This window comes from Macaca thibetana, chromosome 3 (genome assembly GCF_024542745.1).
Source record: "Macaca thibetana thibetana isolate TM-01 chromosome 3, ASM2454274v1, whole genome shotgun sequence".
Taxonomy (NCBI): Eukaryota; Metazoa; Chordata; class Mammalia; order Primates; family Cercopithecidae; genus Macaca; species Macaca thibetana.
This window is the reverse complement of record NC_065580.1, coordinates 146,193,564-146,209,277: the sequence shown is the minus strand read 5'-3', so window position 1 is coordinate 146,209,277 and position 15,714 is coordinate 146,193,564. Positions and strand designations below refer to the sequence as shown.

The 15,714-nt window shown below is 51.8% G+C and overlaps 2 protein-coding genes across 15 annotated transcripts in view; one reads left to right on the top strand and one right to left on the bottom strand.

The window, feature by feature from the left end:
- Positions 1–15,714, top strand: part of PRKAR1B (protein kinase cAMP-dependent type I regulatory subunit beta) — a 329,737-nt gene that overhangs the window by 48,699 nt on the left and 265,324 nt on the right. The gene's annotated exons all lie outside the window — the stretch shown is intronic.
- Positions 1–15,714, bottom strand: part of SUN1 (Sad1 and UNC84 domain containing 1) — a 160,355-nt gene that overhangs the window by 46,532 nt on the left and 98,109 nt on the right. For all 14 annotated transcript variants that reach the window (XM_050784200.1, XM_050784220.1, XM_050784206.1 and 11 more), the window contains one exon: positions 11,103–11,133. The gene's annotated coding sequence lies outside the window, so the exon portion shown is untranslated. Of the gene's footprint in view, positions 1–11,102; positions 11,134–15,714 lie in introns of those variants that run through there.

Genomic DNA, 15,714 nt, shown 5'->3' with positions numbered 1-15,714 from the left:
CAGAGGGGACTGTGCTGAGATCCGCCACTGCACTCAAGCCTGGGTGACAGACTAAGACTCCATCTCAAAAACAAAAACAAAAAACAAACCCTGAGAGTTCTGAAATAAAATCAACACACCATCTTTTCTTAAGAAATGCTATCAGCTCTAAAGAAAACTGGGAAGGGCAAACTTTAATGCCTGCGGGCAGCACTTCCCTTCAGCCTAGGAACAGCAACTGTCAACACTGAGTTGATATTTTCTAGAAGACATAAACAACGGGATCTGCTGCAGAGACACGGTTAACAGACATTAGCACAATGCTGTAGGCTGCATTTCCTGTGCCCCAGCATTGCTCACTGACGACATGGACTGACACTGAGAGGGAGCCTAGTGAGACGCAGCGTTCCCATCAGAAACATTGCAGGTGGGGAACCTGCCCACATGGATCCTGCAAGCCCCGGTTTAAAACGGCAGCCTACCTCCTGAAACAAGTCACACGTACGACTCAAACTTGCAAAACTCTGTCAGTCTGTCACTGATCCTCGGGGGGACACACAGGCCCCTCCTCCCAGAGTGCCATTTGCCACAAGCCCCACGTCCACAGGGACACCCGGAGCTGCAGCCCCCAGCCTCAGCAGGGCCTGCTAGCTGTGGACACCTGCTCCACCAGGCTGGGCGGCGATGTTTCTTTCACCAGATCCTTCCCTCAAGGACCTTCCCGAGAGACACTGAGGGGGGCATGATGAGCACACAGGCACACACACTGGCTCAATCCTCGCCCTCGCTGATCCTTAAGCACCCCAGGCCAGGGTTGTCAAACGGCAGCCAGCCTGACATCAGGCTGTTCGTTTCTTTGTTCGTTCTTTCTTATATATGTATTTTAAGACACAGGGTCTCATTCTGTCACCCAGGCTAGAGTGCCAGGGGCGAGATCACAGCTCATTGCAGCCTCCATCTCCTGGGCTCAGTGGTCCTCTTGCCTCAGCTTCCCACAGTGCTGGGACCACAGGGGCGTGTCATGGCACCCGGTTAATCTTTTTATTTTTATTTTTATTTTTTTTTTGAGACGGAGTCTCACGCTGTTGCCCAGGCTGGAGTGCAGTGGCACGATCTCGGCTCACTGCAAGCTCCGCCTCCTGGGTTCACGCCATTCTCCTGCCTCAGCCTCCTGAGTAGCTAGGACTACAGGCGCCCGCCACCGCGCCCGGCTAATTTTTTGTATTTTTAGTAGAGACGGGGTTTCACTGTGGTCTCGATCTCCTGACCTTGTGATCCGCCCGCCTCGGCCTCCCAAAGTGCTGGGATTACAGGCTTGAGCCACCGCGCCCGGCCTTTTTATTTTTTTAGAGAGTTGTCTAGGCTGGTCTTGAACTCCTGGCCTCAAGCAATTTTCCTCAGCATCCCAAAGTGCTGGGATTACAGGCGTGAGCTACCATGCCCAGCCCGGTTTGTTTCTTAAGTCCACTGTAAATAATTACTTAAAACTTGTGGATCATGAGGTCAGATCGAGACCATCCTGGCTAACACAGTGAATAACCCCATCTCTACTAAAAACACAAAAAACTAGCCGGGCGTGGTGGCGGCGCCTGTAGTCCCAGCTACTCGGGAGGCTGAGGCAGGAGAATGGCGTGAACCCAGGAGGCGGAGCTGGCAGTAAGACGAGATCGCTCCACTGTACTCCACCCTGGGCAACAGAGCGAGACTCTGTCTCAAATAATAATAATAATAATAATAATAATTACCATAATAAATATTACTTTCAAAAAGAAACAAATTTCATCTTCATTTGTGAGGGAGGACAGGCAGCCAGTCCTCTGGGGTCCAATTCAAGGTCTCCCACTGCCTTAGCGGTGGTGTGGACACATTCACAGGGGCTAGAAACAGAACCTGCTCCTTGGAGCACCGCCAGAGCACCCAGCCAGCGGACGCACCCAGCCAGCGGACGCACCCGGCCAGCGGAGCACCCAGCCAGTGGACGCACCCGCCTGCTCCAGGCTGCCTCCCAGCACACCCTGTCAGCAGCAAAGCCGTATTGACAGATAGTTCCTAGTCAAGACGCAATGTTTCTTCACTTGTTTTGGAAATGATGAAACAACAGGAAAAGATACACAAGCCCATTTAGCCTGTACATCAAGAAAACAGTTCTGAGTGTCAAAGAAAATGACTTCTTCCAGAAGACCGATTATCACGTGTGTACATCTCCGTATGATAAGGGCACTGGATCTTTTCAATAAAAACCCCATTTCCTCTTACAAAAAGGTGGTCATCACAGTGTTTCAGCAAAAGCCCAAGGCCAAATTATTTAGTTTATACATATTACTGCAAAGGTCTAGGAAGACAGAACTATTAAATAGTTTCATTGTATTTGCTTCAAACCTAGAGTGCACAAAATTTCCTTATAACCAGTACAATCAGGACCACCAACGAAAAGTCTCCTGGAAGAACTCATCTCAGCCAGTGGCCCTCAAGCAATGACGTGCTGAAGCCACACTCAGCATCCTCCTCCTACAAAGCCAGTGCTGGGTCTGGACCCGGAGGTTCACACAGCTTTCACGTGCATTTCCTTAATTATCAGGGACTTGAAACATCTTCTCATGTTTCTCAGCCAGGTGTATTTCTCATCCCGTGAGGAGATCTGTCCTTTTCTGTTTTACAGGACCACATATACATAAGGATATGAATCCGCTACACACGCCAGGGATACTCCCGTCCTTAACTTCAACCAGGTGACTTTGGCTACACCATGTCTGGTCTTTCCCTTCCCTGACTCACATCCTGCTTCTTAGAAAGACTTTCCCTAAGCCAAGAACACAAGAATGGTCTGCAGTGGACTCTCCTACTCTTACTGTTTTGACTTTTACACTGCAAGCCATTAATAACTCATTTAACCCATCTGTAAATGCCGTTTGTACACAAGCATCGTTTTATTTCCTGTTGGGCGTTTCCGCCTGGACAGCCCACATGTCAGGCAGGTTCACAGGTCCAAATCATGCCCCAGGCCTGCTCCTCCCTCTCCTGGGCGCGTGCCCCATGCCCCCTCCCTCTCCATTCCCGCCCTGACACGCCACCTCTGGCTGGCTCCCTGCAAACGCCCTGACCGTCTCCCTGGCTCCAGTCTTGCCTTTCAAACTGATCCTTAAGAAAACCACCTGAATGATCCATCTACAGAGAAATCTGCCTACCTTGTTCACACGGACTCCTCCCGTGGCTGCCTGCACACACAGCCCTGGTGCAAGTGCTGCTACTTCTCCCTCCTCACTTCCCATCCGTGCCTTAGGATCCATCATGGCTGCAGGGAGCCCTTTCCTCCCCACCCATTTACGTGCCGCTCCTCCACTCTTTCCTTGCAATGAGTGTCCTCCTGTCAGAGGTGCCCTCCTATTTTCTCACCCCCTTCCACATCTCCTTGGTCTAGTTATACCCCAAACTCTGCCTAGCTAACTTCTTCTCACACTTAACATTCAGCAGAGATACCACCAGCAGGAAGCCCCCATGGGCCTCATCCTACCCCAGTTCCTGCCAATTCCAGCGCTCACTGGTGATCAGCACTAACACAAATGGTAATGATTATTTCTTACTGAGTCCTTCTCTCCAAGTGGCCCCTGAACTCTGTGAGGGCAGGAATTGCGCCTCCTTCACCTTCAGCTCTAACCCCTGCTTGCAGAACAAGTGAACGCTGCAAGTGCCTGGAAGGGAAGGGAGCGCTCGCCACACCACGCACCCTGCTCACTTGGCCACTAAGCTGACAATCCTCCTGTCTCCACCACTCTCTACTCCTTACCTGACTACGCTCCAGAAAAATCCTGCACAGGAATTCATACGTGGTCACAGGGCTGCATGTGGGAATTCGTGCGTGGCCAGAGGGCCGTGTGTGTGCAGGAATTTGCTGGTGGCCACACGCCGTGTGTGTGCAGGAATTCGTGTGTGGCCACGGGGCCATGTGTGGGAATTCATGCGTGGCCATGGGGCCGTGTGCGTGCAGGAATACATGCATGGCCAGAGGGCCAGGTGCGTGCGGGAATTCGTGCGTGGCCACGGGGCCATGTGTGCGCGAGAATATGTGTGTGGCCACAGGCCGTGTGTGTGCGGGAATTCGTGTGTGGCCATGGGGCCATGTGTGTGCGAGAATATGTGTGTGGCCACAGGCCGTGTGTGTGCAGGAATTCGTGCGTGGCCACAGGGCCGTGTGCGTGTGGGAATGCATGCGTGGCCAGAGGGTCGTGTGCGTGTGTGAATTCGTGTGCGGCCACGGGGCCATGTGCTTGCAGGAATTCGTGCGTGGTCACAGGGCCGTGTGCGTGTGGGAATTCACGGGTGGCCACAAGGCTGTGTGTGTGTCGGAATTCGTGCATGGCCACAAGGCCGTGTGTGGGAATTCGTGGGCGACCACAGGGCTGTGTGAGAATTCGCAAGCGGCCACAGGGCCGTGTGCATGTGGGAATTCACAGGCGGCCACAGGGCTGTGTGGGAATTCACGGGTGGCCATAAGGCCGTGTGCGTGTCGGAATTCGTGCGTAGCCACAAGGCTGTGTGTGGGAATTCGTGGGCGACCACGGGGCTGTGTGGGAATTCACGAGCGGCCACAGGGCCGTGTGCGTGTGGGAATTCACGGGTGACCACAGGGCCATGTGTGCTGCGCTTGGGCCTCTCATTCTTCCTCCCAGCACGTTCAGGCCTTCATATGCTTCCTCGTCTAACCCAAACAGGTGTGTCAGCTGCTCCATTCCCAACGGTAATTGGGAACAGCAGTCTCAGGGTCTTACACGTGCTGGAATACACATCCACACCACGTCCAGATCACCCTTCTAGCGCTCTGTCCTTCCCAGCACCAGGTACTAGGCTCGAGATGAATACGTTTCAGTTTGTAGCAAGTAAAGACATAATAAAGTCATCTGTTTTTCATACTGCAGATACAGCTCACATCTTCCAATAGTATTAAAAATCAAAATAAACAGAATAACTAAGAACAAAGCGACCAAAGGGCTGCTCTGTGTTCAAACTACACATGCCCCAGGGGCGTCTCCCCTCCACCGCTGGGACCCAGGGAACCCGGCACCCAGATGTTATGGCATCCACATTGCTTGTCTGAGGCCTACAGTTCCCCCCCCCCCCCCCCCCCCCCCCCCCCCCCCCCCCCCCTTGTCTCCCCTACCACCGCTGGACCCAGGGAACCCGGCACCCAGATGTTATGGCATCCACATTGCTTGTCTGAGGCCTACAGTTTAATTCTGCACAAACGTCGAAAAGTGTCTGTCACAGACATTGCCGCCTAAACTAAAACTCACAACCTACAGCCACTCGCTGTATGCCCCTAGGCAACTAAATGAAAACCCAAGTACCAACACAACAAGTATGCTTAATTACAGACACAATTTAAACTATAAATTACACGAGATACTTAATAAAGTAGAAACAATTACAATATACAAGTATATAAACAGTGTATTGTAAGAAGCAACATCATGTTCTGTATTTTTCACCTGATACTTCCTAGTTTATTTCATCCCAGTGGAAGCAAACTGCTTCAAATAGGACGCAGCAGGCTGGTCTCCTGTATCTATAAATCGAGTGGGTGAGCCAGGCTGGTCTCCTCTGTCTATAAATCGAGTGGGTGAGCCAGGCTGGTCTCCTCTGTCTATAAATCGAGTGGGTGAGCAGAGTCCAAAATAGCAACGAGCTCCACATTTAGGAAGCAAGAAGAAGAAAACGAGGGCAGGCTTTCAATCAACGGAACACTGCAACCCTCCAGCAGGCAACCCAAGCACAACCACCCCACCAAATACACAAAGGGAAAGGTGAGGCCGACAACACCGCGCCTACCGCCCAGACAGTCCTGTTTCCAGTCTGCCTGGCAAACCCACATGTGGGAACTCCCTTTCCCGCTGTGTTCAGGACCGCTTAACCTGAATCACCCGTGGGCTTTAGGACATGCAATCCAACTGCCTCCAGGAGAGGCAATTCCGGGACTCTCACCTCACCCTGAAACGCTGCGGTAACGGCAAGGGTTGAACGCTGAAGGATGGTTTCATCCCATCACAGCTTCTCCTACAAAAAACACTACCTGGCATTTACTGTAAGCAGATTTGAATTGGATTTTCAGAATCTGGAGACACCATAAAGCAGACTGTTTAAGAGACCATTCGATCATCATAAATTCAGGACCAGGAAACAACGGTGATGAGCTGACAACACACCCCATTAAACATCAGCATTCTTTGAAAACAGGTCACCAGGTCGGGTGCGGTGGCTCATGCCTGTAATCCCAGCACTTTGGGAGGCTGAGGTGGGCAGATCATGAAGTCAAAACATCGAGACCAGCCTGACCAACATGGTAAAACCTCGTCTCTACTAAAAATACAAACATTAGCTGGGCGTGGTGGCATGCACCTGTAGTTCCAGCTACTCCAGCTACTCCAGCTACTAAGGAGCCCTTTGAGAAAGGGCTATTTTTTAAGGGCATATTTCATTAAGAACAAAAAGAAAGGGAGAAAAGAAAATAGTAACACATTCTGGGGAGCTAGATAGATGAATAAAAACTGTCTTAGGCCAGAAAAAGTTGAGTCATAAGCATGCAGTGGAGAACACGATCACGGAACCCCCAAAAGCCTCCAAAAATAGTGGCACTAGGTTACAATTGGAAGTGAGGGTATAAGATGGAACCAAAATACAGGAGAAACTGAATACTCACAATCTGTTCAAGAAGCAATTAGGCAAAGCCATGTGATCATCTCAATTGGTACAAAAAAGCACCTCACAAACTCCAACACCTTTCCATAACAAAAACACTCAACAAGCCAGGAATGGAAGGGAACTTGCCCCTCACACAATAAAGGGCATCTGTGAAAAACTCAGTGAATGCCGTATTCAAATTTTCCCCCTAAGATGAGCAACAAGACAAGGGTGGACACTTTCACCACTGCTCCTCAACACCATACTGGAAGTTCTCCCCAGAGCAATTCGTTAAGAAAAGCAGGGGCGGGGGCGGCATACTAATTGGAAAGGAAGATGTAAAACTACCTTTATTCTCAGATGACATGATCTCATATCTAGAAAATCCTAATGAATCAACCAAAAAACTGCTGTCAGAACTAATAAGCAAACTCAGCAAAGTTTCAGGATACAAGATCAATACAAAAGTCAGTTGCATTTGTACACACTAGCAATAAACAATCTGAAAGTCAAACTGGGAAAACAATTCATTTTATGATAGCATCAAAAAGTGTTAAAAACTTAGGAATAAATTTAACCAAGTAAGTGCACCACTTGTACACTGAAAATCACAAACACTGTAGAAAGAATTAAAGACAACCTACATAAATGGGAAGACATTCCATGTTCATGGATGGAAAGACTTAATACTGTTAGGATGGCAGTATTCCCACGGTGATGTACAGATTCAATACTGTCTCTATCAAAACCCCAATGGTCTTTTTTGCAAATGTGGAAAAACCAATCTTTATATGGAACTGCAAAGGGTCCCAAATAGTGAAAAATCTTCCAGAACAAAAGCAAAGTTGGAGGACCCCAACTTCCTAGCTTCAAAACTTACTACAAAATAGTGTGGCATTGGGAGTCCAAGGTGGGGGGATCATGAGGTCAGGAGTTTGAGGCCAGCCTGGCCAACACGGTGAAACCCCGTCTCTACTAAAAATACAAAAATTAGCTGGGCGTGGTGGTGTGCACCTGTAATTCCAGCTACTCAGGAGGCTAAGGCGGGAGACACGTTTGAACCCAGAAGGTGGAGGCTACAATGAGCCGAGATCACGCCACTGCACTCCAGCCTAGGCGACAGGGCAAGACTCCATCTCAAAAAAAAAAAAAAAAAAAAAGGTGTGACATTGGCATAAAAACATACAGACCTGCAGAACAGGGTCCAAAAATAGACCCACACATCTATAGTCAATTGATTTTGACAAGGGCACCAAGACCACTCAATAGGGAAAAAGCAGTCCTGTCAACAAATGATGCTTGAACAATTGAATATCCACATGCAAAAGAACAAAGTTAGACCCTACCACACACCGCACACAAGAACGAACTCAAAATGGATCAAAAACCTAAATACAAGAGCTACAATGATCAACCCTTAAAACACAGGACAAATCCTCCTGACTTTGATTTTTCAGAGTTCTTAGGTATGACATCAAAAATATGTGCAACAGAAGAAAAAACAGAAAAATTAGAGTTCATCAATTTGTGCATCAAAGGACACTAACAAGAGAGTGAAGAAACAATCCAAAGACTGGGAGAAAGTATTTACTAATCATGTATCTGATAAGGGTCTAGTATACAGAATAAAGAATTCTGACAACTCAAAAAAAAAATAGAGGAAAAAAAAGAAAGGCAACCCAATTTAAAAAAGGAGAAAGAGGCTAGGCAGGGTGGCTCATGCCTGTGATTCCAGCATTTTGGGAGGCCGACGCAGGTGGATCACCTGAGGTTGGGAGTTTGAGACCAACCTGACCAACATGGGGAAACCCCATCTCTACTAAAAATACAAAATTAGCCGGGTGTGATGGCAGGCACCTGTAATCCCAGCTACTCGGGAGGCTGAGGCAGGAGAATCGCTTGAATCCGGGAAGCAGAAGTTGCAGTGAGCTGAGTTTGTGCCACTGCACTCCAGCCTGGGGAAAAAAAAAAGGCTGGGCGCCGTGGCTCATGCCTGTAATCCCAGCATTTTGGGAGGCCGAGGCGGGCGGATCACGGGGTCAGGAAATCGAGACCATCCTGGCTAACATGGTGAAACCCCGTCTCTACTAAAAAAAATACAAAAAAAAAAATGGCCAGGTGTGGTGGCGGGTGCCTGTAGTCCCAGCTACTCCGTAGGCTGAGGCGGGAGAATGGCGTGAACCCGTGAGGCGGAGCTTGCAGCGAGCCGAGATCGCGCCACTGCACTCCAGCCTGGGTGACAGAGCGAGACTCCGCCTCAAAAAAAAAAAAAGGCGGGGGGTTGGGTGGGTAGGCGGGGAAGGACCTGAATGAGAATTTCTCCAAAAATATACAATGGCCAACATGGACATGAAACAATTCTCAACTTCACTGGTCATCAGGGACATGCAAATCACAGCAAAATCAGAAGCCACTTCAGACCCACTAGCATGGTCATCCTTTTTGGAAACTAAGTGTTGGGAGGATGTGCAGAAAGTGAACTCTCATGTTGCTGATGGAAATGTAAAATGGTGCAGCCACTGCGAAAAATCGTTTGGCACTTCCTCAAAAAGCTAAACACAGACTTGCCATATGACCTGGCAACTCCATTCCTTGGTATATAACCAAAGAATTGAAAACAGGTGCTCAAATAAAAACTCATACACAAATGTTCATAATAGCTGCATTACTCACAAGAGCCAACAGGTGGAAACAGCCCAGGCGAGCATCAACAGACTAATGCATAAACATAATGTGGTATATCTATACAATGCACAATTATTCAGTCATAAAAAGGAATGGAATACTGATACAGTCTACAACATGCATGAACTCTGAAGACATTATCTTAAGTGAAAGAGGCCATACACAAGGGGCTGCATACTGTATAATTCCATTTACATGAAATCTCCAGAACAGGCCAATTCATAGAGACAGAAAGCAGATTAGCCATTACCAGGGCCTGGGAAGACGGAAGAATGGGCAGTGGCTGCTTAACACGTATAGGGTTTCCATCTGGGATGATGAAAAAGTTACGTAACTAGGTGGTAATGTTGTTTTATGTTACATGTATTTTAGCACAATCGGAAAAAAAAGCAGGTGAATGAGAAGATACTGCATTTATGAAAAACATATCACAAATTTTAAAGGAGAAAAAAAAAAAAGCCCTGGGAAATTTAAAATACGATGGCCAAACTAAAATGCTAAATAGATACATTGGAAGAAAAAGAGGAAATCTAGAAAGTAGAATAGAAAATGGAAGAAAGATAAGAAAATTATAAAGCCAGCCCAAGCCTTCCAGCCCAAACAGCAGTATTTCCAAAACACTCAGGGAAAAAAAAAAAAAAAAAGGTAAACAAATAAGAGGAAATTGTTGGAGAAATAATTTGAGAAAACTAAAGGGTTCAAAAAACTATCAAGTGTCCAACAACAGATGAGAACAAACCAAAACCCACGATGTTTCTACACAGTGGAGATGTAGGGAGTAAAAACGGATTGCACACAAAAGCCTTCATACAAAGCATTAGCAATCAGAGCCGCAAGCACTCCACGGGCAATACTATTACCGAAGCTTAGAAGACACGATTATGAGCAGCTTCCCACCTGGAATCAGAGCCAGGCGCAGCAACCACAAGCTGCAAAGCGAGAGCAGAGACGTGGGACCTCAGCGCCCCTCTGCCCCGGGGAGCCCTGGGCGGCCGGGAGAAATCCCCCCCGTGACGGTGACAGTGGCAAGGTGTTCCCCGCCGCTGCTTATTTTGCGCCAGACACCGTTCCGGGCACTTTGCAGGCGCAACAGGGCGCGGAGACCGCGCGCGCGCCTCCAGGCAGGTGGGGGCGAGAGGATCGCTTGAGCCTAAGAGTCCGACCTGGGCAGCACAGAGAGACCCCCCCAACCCTACAAAAAATACGAGTATCAGCCGGGCGCGGTGGCTCACGCCTGTGATCCCAGCGCTTCGGGAGGCGGAGGCGGGAGGATCGCTCGCGCTCAGGAGGTCGAGACCCCACCTCTTAAATAAAACCGCCTTCCCACCACCCACCCACGGCCCGGCCGCTACTTCCAGGGGCTGGGACCCCGCAGCGGGGTCCACGCGGGCAGCCCCGGCCGAGGCCTGAGAACGCGGGGAGGACGCTCCTCCACGCCCAGCCCGGACTACCCGCCGCGGCCTCCCGCGCCTCTCCCCGCTCCGCCCCCGACCCCGCGCCCTGGCCCGGCCGGCGACACCCCGGGAAGGAGCAGGACCCCCGCGCCACGACCCCCAGGGTCCCTGGGCGTCTTCACCTGCGCGGGCTGGGGTAGCTGCGAGGCGCGGGACGGGCGGGGGCGGCAGCCGTAGGCCCAGGAGGCCCTAGCACAGCCCGCGCAGAGGACGCCCAGGCCGCGACCCCGCGTCCTCCCGGCCCCTGCCCCGCTTCTCCGCAGTCCGGCACCCACCCCAGGGTCCCCTCGGCCCGGCCCGCCCGGAGCTCACCTGCCTCGCGCCGCCGCCTCAGGCCTCGTCTGCGCCGCCCAGGCCGGAGAAGACGCTCTGCCCGCCCCAGCCAATCGCGGGCCGCGCCCCGGGCCGAGGGCGGGAGCAACGCAGGCCTCCACCAATCCCGAGCGCGCCACCTGAAGCGTTCTGGCCAATGACGAGGCGGCTACGGGCCGCGGGCGGAGGAGCGAGGGGGACTCCAGGCGGGGGAAGGGGAGAAGGAGAGGGAGGGATGGGGAGGGGCCTGGATGCGTCACGGGGTGAGACGGGCGGGGCGGGGCGGGGCGGGGCGCGGCGGGGCGGGGCCGCGTCCCGGTAGGGGGGCTGCACCTGGAGGAGGGGGCCTGCATGCAGGAGAGAGGCTGCTCCTGAGGGAGGGGTCTGCACCCGGAGGAGGGCTCCGCATTTGGGGGAAGGGTCTGCACCTGGTGGGGGGTTTGCATCTGGGGGAGTGGCCCGCACCTGGGGGAGAGGCCCGCACTGGGGGAGGGGTCCGCACCTGGGGGAGGGGCCCGCACTGGCGGAGGGGTCTGCATCGGCGGAGGGTCCGCGTCTCAGATACGGGGTCTACGTTGGGGAGGGGTCTGCATCTTCGGAAACGTGTTTGGATCTGGGGGAGGGGTCTTGGGGAGGGGCCCCTGCGGCTCTGGGAGGCAGTCCCCGCTTCCCACGGGGCTCACCTCGGCCAGTGCCTCCTTGGCCTCCCGAACGTCTCCCCGTGCTGGCCGCCGCCCCCACCCCAATTCGCCGCAGCTCCAGGCGTGCGCAGGCGCTCACAGGCCGGGCTCCTCCCTTGGCCCCTGCTCCCCGGTCGCCCTTCTGGGGAATGAGTGGGGTCTGCAGGCGTGGTCACCGGCAGGGCCCTGGCTGATGGAAATGCAGCTCTTCTGTCGTGGAATTCGCAGGTTGTCTTCTCCGTGCTGGGGACTGCACCGCGTCTTGCAAATACTGATTTGTTCTGTGCATTTTTAGAACGAAGTATAATTTACAATCATGTTCACCTTTTTTACTCTTGTTTTTTTTTTGAGACAGGGTCTCACTCCCGTTGCCCAGGCTGGACTGCAGTGGCACAGTCATAGCTCGCTGTGACCTCAACCTCCCCGGCCCAGGTGATCCTCCCACCTCAGACTCCCGTGGCTGGAACTACAGTCGCGCGTGGCTTTTTTTTTTTTTTTTTTTTTTTGAGACGAAGTCTCTCACCGTTGCTTGGGCTGGAGTTGCAGTGGCATGATCTCGGCTCATTGCAACCTCCGCCTCCTGGGTTCAAGCGATTCTCCTGCCTCAGTCTCCCCAGTAGCTGGGATTATAGGAACCTGCCACCACGCCCTGCTAATTTCATGTGTTTTTAGTAGAGACGGGGTTTCACCATGTTGGCCAGGCTGGTCTTGAACTCCTGATCTCGTGATTCGCCCGCCTCGGCCTCCCAAAGTGCTGGGATTACAGGCGTGAGCCACCGCGCCCCGCCTTTTTTGTGTTTTTTTTGTAGACATGGAGGTGTCACTATGTTGTCCAGGCTGGTCTTGAACTCCTGACCTCAAGCGATCCTCTCACCTTAGCACCCTAAAGTGCTGGCATAACAGGCATGAACCACCGCACCCGGCCAATAAAGCCTTTATTTATTTATTTATTTATTCATTTATTTTTGAGATGGAGTTTTGCTCGTTGTCCAGGCTGGAGTGCAATGGCACAATCTCGGCTCACTGCAACCTCCGCCTCCCGCGTTCAAGTGATTCTTGTGCCTTAGCCTCCAGAGTAGCTGGGACCACATCTGGATAATTTTTGTATTTTTAGTAGAGATGGGATTTTTTTTTTTTTTTTTTGAGATGGAGTCTCGCTCTGTCACCCAGGCTGGAGTGCAGTGGTGCGATCTCAGCTCACTGCAAGTTCCGCCTCCTGGGTTCACGCCATTCTCCTGCCTCAGCCACCCTAGAAGCTGGGACTACAGGTGCCCGCCACCACGCCCAGCTAATTTTTTTGTGTTTTTAGTAGAGACAGGGTTTCACCGTGTTCGCCAGGACAGTCTCGATCTCCTGACCTCGTTATCTGCCCGCCTCGGCCTCCCAAAGTGCTGGGATTACAGGCGTGAGCCACCACGCCCGGCCTAGACGGGGTTTCACCACGTTGGCCAGGCTGGTCTCGAACTCCTGTTTTTTCCCTTTTGTTTTGCTTTTTGTTGTTGTTGTTTAGAGACAGGGTCTTGCTCTGTCATCCAGGCTGGAGTGGTATGATCATAGCTCACTGCCGCCTCGACATCCCATGTTCAAGCCATCCTCCCACACACCACCTGAGTAGCTGAGACTACAGGCACACACCACCATGTCTGGCTAATTTTTAAAATTTTTTTGTAGAGATAGGGTCTCACTATGTTGCCCAGGCCGGTCTTGAACTCTTGGTCTGAAGCAATCCTGTGCCTCAGCGTCCCCCAGTACCTGCTACCACACCTGACTACTGATGGCCCTTACATTGATGCTAAAACCCTGCATTAGATCTCCTTTTTAAACAGGCACATCTGTTTGGAGGAAAGATTTTGGCAGATGGCTGTGCCAGAACCTACCGCCTGGGTCTGTCACTAGAAAAGATGGACATTCTAATACTAGGATCGTGTCCCCAAAAAGGCTGGCCTCCACCTTGCCCACCCTGGGGCCAGTACGGCTCCCCACCCCGTAAGGCCCCGGTCCTCAGAGTGGGTTAAGGGAGGAACAAGAACAAGCAGGTAGGAGAATCTGGCGGCTTCTGTGTCTCCCGAAACACAGCTTGGCTCTGTTTTCTTCGGCCTGGCCAACCGTCCTCATTTCAGAAGTTGGGCAGCAGGCTGGACTTCAGTCCCTAAGGCTCTTCCCAGCGCTGCAGAGCAGGATGGAGCAGGTGGCGCAGCCATTGATATTTCAAAGCAAGGGAAACGGAGGCAGGGGCCGGGCCGGCAGCCTGGCTGGAGTGAGACCGGACGCAGTGACCCCGTAGGCAGGCTCATTGTCTTCACGGCCACCATCTCTGCTGCAGAACCGAGGGCAGCAACGGCCCGTTTTGGGAAGCTCCCCGGGGAGCGCAGTGCTGCTTTCTCGGTGAGCTCACACCTCAAATTTGGCAGCAGGCTGTGCCTTTCAGCGGTAAACAGAAACCGGCTCCTGGGAGACGAGTCAGAAACCCGAGTCCAGAGGCTTCGTGCCATCTGGATCTGGATGAGGGTGGCTGCACAAGGGCCAGGGAGAGGGTCGGACGAAGGAAAATTACCCAGCTGACCTCCGGGAGGCTCAGGAAATCCCTTTCACTCTCTCTCTCTCTCTGTTTTTTTGTTTTTGTTTTTGTTTTTTGGGACAGAGTTTCGCTCTTGTCGCCCAGGCTGGAGTGCAATGGCACGATCTCAGGTCACTGCAACCTCCACCTCCCATAAATCCCTTTCTCTTAAGGAAACAATTTGGCTTCTCTGCCGGCTGCTTCCCCATCCTGCCCGCTTCTGGTTCCTCCTTTGGGCCGGAAGCATCCGCAGAGGAAATGGTTTTTGGTGGGTGGTTGTCCCCTGCGGTGAGTGAGGGCGGCCCCTGGTGTGGTTTCAGGGCGTGAGTCTGTGGGGAGTGGTGAAAGGAACTTGCCAGAGAGCTGCAACAGATTTCAGCCAGATTTCCCAATACACAGAATCCAAAATCCATGCACAGACGCTCCCAGTATTGACAGAGGGTTTGAACTCAGTACAGACTGCAGACATGCATGCTGGGCCCTGAAGAGCGTTTTATTTACTTATGTATGTATGTATGTATTTGCTTATTTTTGAGAGAGAGCCTTGCTCTGTCACCCAGGCTGGAATGCAGTGGCACAATCACGGCTCATGGAAGCCTCAAACTCCTGGTCTCAAGTGATTCTCTCGCCTCAGCCTCTCGAGTAGCTGGGACTACAGGCACCCACCACAATGCCCAGCTAATTTTATTTTTTTAACTTTTTGTAGAGAGAGGGTCTTGCCATGTTACCCAGTCTGGTCTCAAACTCCTGGGCTCAAGCCGTCCTCCCACTTTGGCCTCCAAAGTGCTGGGATGACAGGTGTGAGCCACCTCACCTGGCCTTCTCCTTTTTTTTTGAAACAGAGTCTTGCTGTGTCACCAGGCTGGAGTGCAGTAGTGTGATCTCGGCTCACTGCAACCTCTGCCTCCCAGGTTCCATTAATTCCCCTGCCTCAGCCTCCCGAGTAGCTGGGATTACAGGTGCACACCACCATGCCCGGCTAATTTTTTGTATTTTAGTAGAGACAGGTTTCACCATGTTGGCCAGGATGGTCTCGATCTCCTGACCATGTGATCCGCCTGCCTCAGCCTCCCAAAGTGCTGGGATTACAGGCGTGAGCCACTGCACCCAGCCACCTCCTTTTATAAGGATATGTATTGGATGCAGGGCCCACCTTAAGCCAGGATGGTCTTATCTCTAGATCTTTACCTTCATTATATCTGCAAAGACCCTTATTCCAAGTAACATTTCATTCTGAGGTGAACAAATCTGGGGGCTGCTATGCATCCTGCTACTGTTTAACAGACCTGCCAAGAGATGACCTGCCCCCAGGGATTAGCTAAGTAAAAGAGCAGGCATCCTAAAACAAAACAATAAAACAAAGTGCCTCCCAAAT